Below are 11,162 nucleotides of genomic sequence, written 5' to 3'. Positions count from 1 at the left end.
TCAGCTCAGCTCACCAAAAAGAGCCGGCTCTTTTGGCTCCCAAACGGCTCTTAAAAAAAAATATGTTTTGTATTTTTTCAAGTCAAACAGTTTGTGATAGTTTGACTATGATTGGTGTTAAAAGAATTCTAATTACATTATTAAATGAAGTCATACTCTACCTTAACCACAATGTATTTTGAAATGCATTGGTTTGTTATGAAAAAGAATGCTMTTAAACGTTTGAATTTAAAATATCACTTTTTMATGTATATAAACAAAGTGCATATAAATCTAACCATTTCAAATGAATACAATCTGAACAGCATAATAGAATATTGCACCAAGCCGAGCCTCCAATAAGCCACACCTCCAATCTGATAGGGTGCCGCCTCTAAAATATATGATTCAAATTTGAAGTCCTCCCATCACATAAAGATTTGTGTTCGAACCATTACTCAGGGGTTCTTTGAATACTATTTTCATAGCGGTTCCTAGAGGAACCTTATTCAACTGGAAAGGTTCCGATGGTGTGGTAACCCAAAAGGTTCTTCGCCTGTCCCCATAGGAGAACCTTTTTTGGGTTCAGGTAGGACCCTTTATTGTTCCAGGTAGAACCCTTTTGGGTTCTCCAAGGTTCTACATGGAAGCCAAAAGGGTTTATCTGGAACCAAAAAGGGGTCTTCAAAGGGTTCTCCAATAGGGGCAGCTGAAGAACTGTTTTAGGTTCTAAATAGCACCTTTTTTTTTTAGAGTGTACCTTTTCGCAGACCCACACATGCAAGCAGGCACACACATACACACACACACAGTCCTTTCATCAATGCCACTCATGCTGTCCACTGCTCCCTAGTAGGCTAGTAATGGAGCCCCCTTGTTTCCAGCCTGGAAAGGGTGCTCAGACAGAGGAGCCCTCGGCTGATTACCTGAGAGGTGCAGAGACGAGGGGTGGCGGCCAGCACTCTAAAACACCCAGGACTGTTCTTATCAGACACATTGTACATCATAATCAGCCAGAGGGAGTTACTGCATGGAGGATTTGGAGGGGGAAAACGTGTGTGTGTGTGTGTGTGTGTGTGTGTGTGTGTGTGTGTGTGTGTGTGTGTGTGTGTGTGTGTGTGTATCACCGAATCACCTCTTGTGTCTTCACCACCAAACCTACAGCCAAAGCACGGCTGCAGCAACCCAAAAACGACATGCTGTCACTCAAACGAGGGGTTACCAAAGGGAATTCATGCCCTTTAATCATCCACACATGTTCATCTTCACGCTAACATGCTGGCCAGACCACACGCGCACATATTGATTTTGTCCCCCCACAACAGACATGATCAGGACACACAGGTTGAAATATCAAAACAAACTATGAACCAACTATATTAATTTGGGGGCAGGTCGAAAAGCATGAAACATTTATGTCAATTTAGCTAGCTAGCTTGCTGTTACTAGCTAATTTGTCCTGGGATATTAACATTGGGTTGTTATTTTACCTGCAATGCACAAGGTCCTCTACTCCGACAATTAATCCACAGATAAAAGGGTAAAAGTTTGTTTTCTAGTAGTCTCTCCTCCTTCAGGCTTCTTCTTCTTTTTGGGACTTTATATGGCAGTTGGCAACCAACTTTAAGGTGCACTACCACTACCGATTGTACTGGAGCATGGACCTCAGTTCATCTGTCAATCACCCACGTGGGTATATGCTCCTAAAAACCAATGAGGAGATGGGAGAGGCGGAACTTGCAGCGCCTTAAGCATCACAAATAGAACCAGGTTCTATTTTAGCGCCTAGCTACGCAGACTCTCGTTGACGTGCACGTGACATGAGTGGTGTGGTCAGCATGTCAGTTAAAGGTTTTACAAAACCCAAAACGCATCATACTCTGACACTTTCTGTTTATTGAAAGTTCTATATCTTGAAAACTTGATTGCTTTAGCGCAAAATATATCAACAGTGGACTAATGAAACAAATACCAACATATTGTTTTTGAGTGGTGTTTTCTTTTATGTCTAATGCCGAATTTAATTAGACTCACATTTATGGAGTCAGAAACGCAAAGCCTCAGTCTTGAGGGTTAACGGGTGTATCATAGTAAACCTACATTTGGCAGACGTGTTGCTTAGGAACCATTATCTCTCTTCAATGTGGAATCATGGTGACATTCAGACACAGTGTTATTATGGTGAGAACTAAGGAGATAGACTTGCTTCATTCCACCGCCACASTAATGTAGCATCTGAGGACATTAGCTCAGACGTGTAGATCCTTCAATATTCAGGATTTTCCTGATTCAGTGATTTACGTCATGTACAGTCCCTTAAAATTCATTATAATGGCATTTAGATCCACCTTGTGTCAAATGGAAATGTCACAGGGTGTTGGTTAGTCTAGATCATTCAAAGTCCTGAAATGTGCCAGAGTCTGGTCAAGTGGTAATGCTCTCAACTCTGGGGGTTCGATCCCTGTCTGCAATTTTTCTATGGCCCGATTTTATGTCGGTTTCGTCTAGATGGAGTACAGTTTATATAAAAATTGACCTTTCGTAGCAGGTTTGGAGAACTTACCAGCAGCGTTAATTTGACATAAGCTGTATCCCATCTAGACGTGACCCTTTCTGTCAACCCCCTCCACTTTCCCTGAAATTCTGAAATGTCAAAGAAAATATGTTCCTCAAAGAAATTTGCCTGGACAGAACACTTCGAGAGGATGTTTACGTCATGGTCTGTTTGGCCTACCTTTTGGCTGAATTAAGATTTTCCATATTCCATRCAGTTTGGGTATCAGTGTTGGGGTCAAGATTTGTAAATTCAGATAGTAAATTGATATTAAATTGAATGGAAAATAGCCCATCTTTTTCACTGAGGATTTTTCCAAATTCATGGAAGAATTGTTCATGAAAATACCTTCCTCCTCAGCTCTTCTAGCATTCTTTGCGTTTTGATCATTTCACAAAAAGAGATGGTAAGTTTGCTTGATTGTGTATCTTTAGAACGGACATGCAGAGCAGGAAAGCCATGGAGTCACGATGTGTGATCAGTTTGCATCCTTTGATCTGGATTTTCTATACGTGCCTGTACCTACATTTGAACTCGGAAGTTTACATACACCTTAGCCAAATACATTTAGACTCAGTTTTTCACAATTTCTGACATTTAATCCTAGTACAAATTCCCTGTTTTAGGTCAGTTAGGATCACCACCTTATTTTAAGAATGTGAAGTGTCAGAATAATAGTACAGAGAGGGATTTATTTAAACTTTTCTTTCTTTCATTACATTCCCAGTGGATCAGAAGTTTACATACACTCAGTTAGTATTTGGTAGCATTGCCTTTAAATTGTTTAACTTGGGTCAAACGTTTGGGGTAGCCTTCCACAAGCTTCCCAATATAGGTTGGGTGAATTTTGGCCCATTCCTCCTGACAGAGCTGGAGTCAGGTTTGTAGGCCTCCTTGCTCGCACAGGCTTTTTCAGTCCTGCCCACAAATGGTCTATAGGATTTGAGGTCAGGGTTTTGAAATGGCCACTCCAATACCTTGACTTTGTTGTCCCTATTTCACATTCTTAAAATAAAGTGATGATCGTAACTCACCCAAGACAGGGAATTTTTATTAGGATTAAATTGCATGAATTGTGAAAAAATGAGTTTAAATGTATATGGCTAAGGTGTATGGAAACATCCAACTTCAAATGTATTTAGGGAAGAAGCAGTCAGCTGGTGTTCTGTCTATAATTTAGTGGCCAGCACAGTCACCGGATCTCAACACTATTGAGCAGTTTGACCGTATGGCACGTAAGAAGTGCCCATCATGCCAATCCAACTTGTGAGAGGTGCTTCAGGAAGCATGGGGTGAAATATCTTCATATTACGTCAACAAATTGACAACTAGAATGCCGAAGGTCTGCAAGGCTGTAATTGCTGCAAATGGAGGAATCTTTGAAAGCAAAGGACACTATTATTTCAATTAAAATCATTATTTATAACCTTGTCAATTTCTTGACTATATTTCCTATTCATTTTGCAATTCATGTATGTTTTCATGGAAAACAAGGACATTTCTAAGTGACCACAAACTTTTGAACAGTAGTGTACATGTAGGTAGAGTTAAAGTGACTATGCATATTTACTAAAAAGAGAGTAGCAGCAGCGTAAAAGGGGGGGGGGGGGGGACACAATGCATATAGTCTGGGTAGCCATTTGATTAGCTGTTCAGGACTCTTATGGCGGGGGGATAGAAGCTGTTAAGCAACCTTTTGGACTTAGACTTGGCACTCCGGTACCGCAGTCTATGACTAGGGTGGCTGGAGTCTTTGACAATGTTTAGGGCCTTCCACTGACACCACCTGGTATAGAGGTCCTAGATGGCAGGAAGCTTGACCCCAGTGATGTACTGGGCCGTACGCACTGCCCTCTGTAATACCTTGTGGTCAGAGGCTGAGCAGTTGCCATATCAGGCAGTGATGCAACCAGTCAGGATGCTCTTGATGGTGCAGAGCTGTTGAACTTTTTAAGGATCTGAGGACCCATGCCAAATCTTTTCAGTTTGCTGAGGGGAATAGGCTTTGCCATGCCCTCTTCACGACTGTCTTGGTGTGTTTGGACCATGATAGTTTATTAGTAATATGGACACCAAGGAACTTCAAGCTCTCAACATGCTCCAGTACAGCCCCGTCGATGAGAATGGGGGAGTGCTCGGTCCTCCTTTTCCCGTAGTCCACAATAATCTCCTTTGCCTTGATCACGTTGAGGGAGAGTTTGTTATCCTGGCACCACATGGCCAGGTCTCTTAATTCCTCCCTATAGGCTGTCTCATCGTTGTCTGTGATCAGGCCTACCACTGATGTATCGTCGGCAAACTTAATGATGGTGTTGGAGTCGTGCCTGGCCATGCAGTCGTGGGTGAACAGGGAGTACAGGAGTGGGCTGAGCACGCAACCCTGAGGGGCCCCCGTGTTRAAGATCAGCGTGGCAGATGTGTTGTTACCTACACTTACCACCTGTGGGCGGCACAACAGGAAGTCCATGATCCAGTTGCAGAGGGAGGTGTTTAGTCCCAGGGTCCTTAGCTTAGTGATGAGCTTTAGGTAGGCCTGAACACTATGGTGTTGAATGCTGAGCTGTAGTCAGTGAATAGCATTCTCACGTAGGTGTTCCTTTTGCCCAGGTGGGAAAGGGCAGTGTGAAGTGCAATAGWGATTGCATCATCTGTGGATCTGTTGGGGTGGTATGCAAATTGGAGTGGGTGTAGGATTTCTAGGATAATGGTGTTGATGTTTTATTTATTTATTTATTTGTATTTTTTTATTTCACCTTTATTTAACCAGGTAGGCCAGTTGAGAACAAGTTCTCATTTACAACTGCGACATGGCCAAGATAAAGCAACGCAGTGCGACAAAAACAACAACACATAGTTACTGTTATGGGTGTGTACAGGAGGCGAAGTCAGGTGCAGGAGAGCAGAGTAGAGTTAACAGGCACACTTTTATTCCGGTCAATCAATAAGCACAAAATGACATCAAAGCGCCCAAAACATGGAACATGTACAAAAGTCTAGCGCGTGAACATACCCACATAACAATAAACAATTACACACAAAGACATGGAGGGGAACAGAGGACTAAATACATGCAGTATGATTAGATAATGAAAACCAGGTGTGTATGGAAACAAGACAAAACAAATAGAAATCTGAAAAATGCAGCGGCGATGGCTAGATAGCCGGTGACGTCGATCGCCGAACACCGCCCAAACAAGGAGAGGAGCCGATTTCAGTGGAAGTTGTGACAGTTACACATGGGATAAACAAACGTATAGTCAATAACACAATAGAAAAATCTGTATACAGTGTGTGCAAATGAAGTAAGGAGGTAAGGCAATAAATAGGCCAATACTGGCGAAGTAATTACAATTCAGCAATTTACACTGGAGTGATATGTGCAGATGTGCAAGGAGAAATACTGGTGTGCGGAAGAGCAGAAAAACAAAAACAAATATGGGGATGAGGTAGGTAGTTGGTTGGATGGGCTATTTACAGATGGGCTGTGTACAGCTGCATCGATCGGTAAGCTGCTCTGACAGCTGACACTTAAAGTTAGTGAGGGAGATATTAGTCTCCAACTTCAGTGATTTTTGCAATTCGTTCCAGTCATTGGCAGCAGAGAACTGGAAGGAAAGGCGGCCACAGGTAGAGGCGCTTTGGGGATGACCAGTGAAATATACCTGCTGGAGTGCGTGCTACGGGTGGGTGTTGCTATGGTGACCAGTGAGCTGAGATAAGGCGGAGCTTTACCTAGCAAAGACTTATAGATGACCTGGAGCTTGTGGGTTTGGCGACGAATATGTAGCGAGGACCAGCCAAAAGAGCATGCAGTTCACAGTGGTGGGTAGTATATGGGGCTTTGGTGACAACACGGACGGCACTGTGATAGACTGCATCCAATTTGCTGAGTAGTGTTGGARGCTATTTTGTAAATGCCATCGCTGAAGTCAAGGATCAGTAGTATAGTCAGTTTTACGAGGGTATGTTTGGCAGCATGAGTGAAGGATGCTTTGGTGTGAAATAGGAAGCCGACTCTAGCATTAACTTTGGATTCGAGATGCATAATGTGAGTCTGGAAGGAGAGTTTACAGGATAGCCAGACACCTAAGTATGTATAGTTGTCCACATATTCTAGGTCAGAACCGTCCAGAGTAGTGTGGTTAGTTGGGCGGGCGGGTGCGAGCAGCGATCGGTTGAAGAGCATGCATTTCGTTTTAATTGCATTTATGAACAGTTGGAGGCCACGGAAGGAGTGTTGTATGGCTTTGAAGCTCGTTTGGAGGTCTGTTAACACAGTGTCCAAAGAAGGGCCATATGTATACAGAATGGTGTCATCTGCGTAGAGGTGGATAAAATAATTACCCGCAGCAAGAGCGACATCATTGATATATACAAAGAAAAGAGTCTGCCCGAGAATTGAACCCTGTGGCACCCTCATAGAGACTGCCAGAGGTCCGGACAACAGGCCCTCCGATTTGACACACTGAACTCTATCTGAGAAGTAGTTAGAGAACCAGGCGAGGCAGTCATTAGAGAAACCAAGGCTGTTGAGTCTGCCTATAAGAATACGGTGATTGACAGAGTCGAAAACCTTGGCCAGGTCGATGAAGACGGCTGCACAGTACTCTTATTCTACATGGACTTTACAGTGTCCCAAAACGTTTTGGAGTTAGTGCTGCAGGATGCACATTTCTGTTTGAATCTATCCTTTGCAGTCCTAACTGACTGTATGTATTGGTTCCTGACTTTCCTGAACAGTTGCATATCGCGGGGACTATTCAATCAATCAATCAAGTTTATTTTATATAGCCCTTCGTACATCAGGCTAATATCTCGAAGTGCTGTACAGAAACCCAGCCTAAAACCCCAAACAGCAAGAATGCAGGTGTAGAAGCAGCGTGGCTAGGAAAAACTCCCTAGAAAGGCCAAAACCTAGGAAGAAACCTAGAGAGGAACCAGGCTATGAGGGGTGGCCAGTCCTCTTCTGGCTGTGCCGGGTGGAGATTATAACAGAACATGGCAAGATGTTCAAAATGTTCATAATGACAAGCATGGTCAAATAATAATCAGGAATAAATGTCAGTTGGCTTTTCATAGCCGATAATTAAGAGTTGAAAACAGCAGGTCTGGGACAGGTAGGGGTTCATAACCGCAGGCAGAACAGTTGAAACTGGGACAGCAGCAAGGCCAGGTGGACTGGGGACAGCAAGGAGTCATCATGCCCGGTAGTCCTGACGTATGGTCCTAGGGCTCAGTTCCTCCGAGAGAGAGAAAGAAAGAGAGAAGGAGAGAATTAGAGAGAGCCAAGATGTTCAAAATGTTCATAAATGCAAGCATGGTCAAATAATAATCAGGAATACATGTCAGTTGGCTTTTCATAGCCGATCATTAAGAGTTGAAAACAGCAGGTCTGGGACATGTAGGGGTTCCATAACTGCAGCAGAACAGTTGAAACTGGAACAGCAGCAAGGCCAGGTGGACTGGGGACAGCAAGGAGTCATCATGCCCAGTAGTCCTGACGTATGGTCATAGGGCTCAGGTCCTCCGAGAGAGACAAAGAAAGAGAGAAGGAGAGAATTAGAGAGAGCATACTTAAATTCACACAGGACACTGGATAAGACAGGAGAGTACTCCAGATATAACCAACTGGCCCTAGCCCCCGACACAAACTACTGCAGCATAAATACTGGAGGCTGAGACAGGAGGGGTCAGGAGACACTGTGGCCGCATCCGATGATACCCCGGACAGGGCCAAACAGGAAGGATATAACCCCACCACTTTGCCAAAGCACAGCCCCGCCACCACTAGAGGGATATCTTCAACCACCAACTTACAATCCTGAGACAAGGCCGAGTATAGCCCACAAAGATCTCCACCACAGCACAAACCAAGGGGGGGGCGCCACACCAGACAGGAAGATCACGTCAGTAACTCAACCCACTCAAGTGACGCACCCCCTCCTAGGGACGGCATGAAAGAGCACCAGTAAGCCAGTGACTCAGCCCCTGTAATAGGGTTAGAGGTAGAAAATCCCAGTGGAGGGGAACCGGCCAGGCAGAGACAGCAAGGGCGGTTCGTTGCTCCAGAGCCTTTCCGTTCACCTTCACACTCCTGGGCCAGACTACACTCAATCATATGACCTACTGAAGAGATAAGTCTTCAGTAAAGACTTAAAGGTTGAGACCGAGTCTGCGTCTCTCACATGGGTAGGCAGACCATTCCATAAAAATTGAGATCTATAGGAGAAAGCCCTGCTCCAGCTGTTTGCTTAGAAATTCTAGGGACAATTAGGAGGCCTGCATCTTGTGACGAGCGTACGTGTAGGTATGTACGGCAGGACCAACTCGGAAAGATAGGTAGGAGCAAGCCATGTAATGCTTTATAGGTTAACAGTAAACCTTGAAATCAGCCCTTGCCTTAACAGGAAGCCAGTGTAGGGAAGCTAGCACTGGAGTAATATGATCAAATTTCTTGGTTCTAGTCAGATTCTAGCAGCCGTATTTAGCACTAACTGAAGTTTGTTTAGTGCTTTATCCGGGTAGCCGGAACGTAGAGCATTGCAGTAGTCTAACTAGAAGTAACAAATGCGTGGATTAATTTTTCTGCATCATTTTTGGACAGAAAGTTTCTGATTTTTGCAATGTTACGTAGATGGAAATAAGCTGTCCTTGAAACAGTCTTGATATGTTCGTCAAAAGAGAGATCAGGGAGTAACGCGAGGTCCTTCACAGTTTTATTTGAGACGACTTTACAACCATCAAGATTAATTGTCAGATTTAACAGAAGATCTCTTTGTTTCTTGGGATCTAGAACAAGCATCTCTGTTTTTTCCGAGTTTAAAAGTAGAAAGTTTTCAGCCATCCACTTCCTTATGTCTGAAACACAGGCTTCTAGCGAGGGCAATTTTGGGGCTTCACCATGTTCATTGAAATGTACAGCTGTGTGTCATCTGCATAGCAGTGAAGTTAACATTATGTTTTCGAATAACATCCCCAAGAGGTAAAATATATAGTGAAAACAATAGTGGTCCTAAAACGGAACCTTGAGGAACACCGAAATGTACAGTTGATTTGTCAGAGGACAAAACCATTCACAGAGACAAACTGATATCTTTCCGACAGATAAGATCTAACCAGGCCAGAACTTGTCCGTGTAGACCAATTTGGGTTTCCAGTCTTCTCCAAAAGAATGTGGTGATCGATGGTGTCAAAGGCAGCACTAAGGTCTAGTAGCACGAGGACAGATGCAGAGCCTCGGTCTGACGCCATTAAAAGGTCATTTACCACCTTCACAAGTGCAGTCTCAGTGCTATGATGGGGTCTAAAACCAGACTGAAGCATTTCGTATACATTATTTGTCTTCAGGAAGGCAGTGAGTTGCTGCGCAACAGCTTTTTCAATTTTTTTTGAGAGGAATGGAAGATTCGATATAGGCCGATAGTTTTTTATATTTTCCGGGTCAAGGTTTGGCTTTTTCAAGAGAGGCTTTATTACTGCCACTTTTAGTGAGTTTGGTACACATCCGGTGGATAGAGAGCCGTTTATTATGTTCAACATAGGAGGGCCAAGCACAGGAAGCAGCTCTTTCAGTAGTTTAGTAGGAATAGGATCCAGTATGCAGCTTGAAGGTTTAGAGGCATGATTATTTTCATCATTGTGTCAAGAGATATAGTACTAAAACACTTAAGTGTCTCTCCGATCCCAGGCCTGGCAGAGCTGTGCAGATCCAGGACAGCTAAGCCCTGGAGGAATACGCAGATTTAAAGAGGAGTCCGTAATTTGCTTTCTAATGATCATGATCTTTTCCTCAAAGAAGTTCATGAATTTATTACTGCTGAAGTGAAAACCATCCTCTCATGGGGAATGCTGCTTTTTAGTTAGCTTTGCACAGTATCAAAAGGAGATTTTGGATTGTTCTTATTTTCCTCAATTAAGTTGGAAAAGTAGCATTGATCGAGCCGCAGTGAGGGCTCTTCGATACTGCACGGTACTGTCTTTCCAAGCTAGTCGAAGACTTCCAGTTTGGTGTGGCGCCATTTCCGTTCCAATTTTCTGGAAGCTTGCTTCAGAGCTCGGGTATTTTCTGTATACCAGGGAGCTAGTTTCTTATGACAAATGTTTTTCGTTTTTAGGGGTGCAACTGCATCTAGGGTATTGGCGAAAGGTTAAATTGAGTTCCTCAGTTAGGTGGTTAACTGATTTTTGTCCTCTGACGTCCTTGGGTAGGCAGAAGGAGTCTGGAAGGGCATCAAGGAATTTTTGTGTTGTCTTTATAGCACGACTTTTGATGCTCCTTGGTTGGAGTCTGAGCAGATTATTTGTTGCGATTTCAAACGTAATAAAATGGTGGTCCAGATAGCATAGAGTAAAGATATGAGGAAAAACATTAAGATCTACAACATTTATTCCATGGGACAAAACTAGGTCCAGAGTATGACTGTGGCAGTGAGTAGGTCCAGAGACATGTTGGACAAAACCCACTGAGTCGATGATGGCTCCGAAAGCCTTTTGGAGTGGGTCTGTGGACTTTTCCATATGAATATTAATTCACCAAAAATTAGAATATTATCTGCTATGACTACAAGGTCCGATAGGAATTCAGGGAACTCAGAGAGGAACGCTGTATATGGCCCAGGAGGCCTGTAAA

Source organism: Salvelinus sp. IW2-2015, linkage group LG12 (genome assembly GCF_002910315.2).
Source record: "Salvelinus sp. IW2-2015 linkage group LG12, ASM291031v2, whole genome shotgun sequence".
Taxonomy (NCBI): Eukaryota; Metazoa; Chordata; class Actinopteri; order Salmoniformes; family Salmonidae; genus Salvelinus; species Salvelinus sp. IW2-2015.
The sequence above is the reverse complement of the archived record's forward strand: the minus strand, read 5'-3'. Positions refer to the sequence as shown.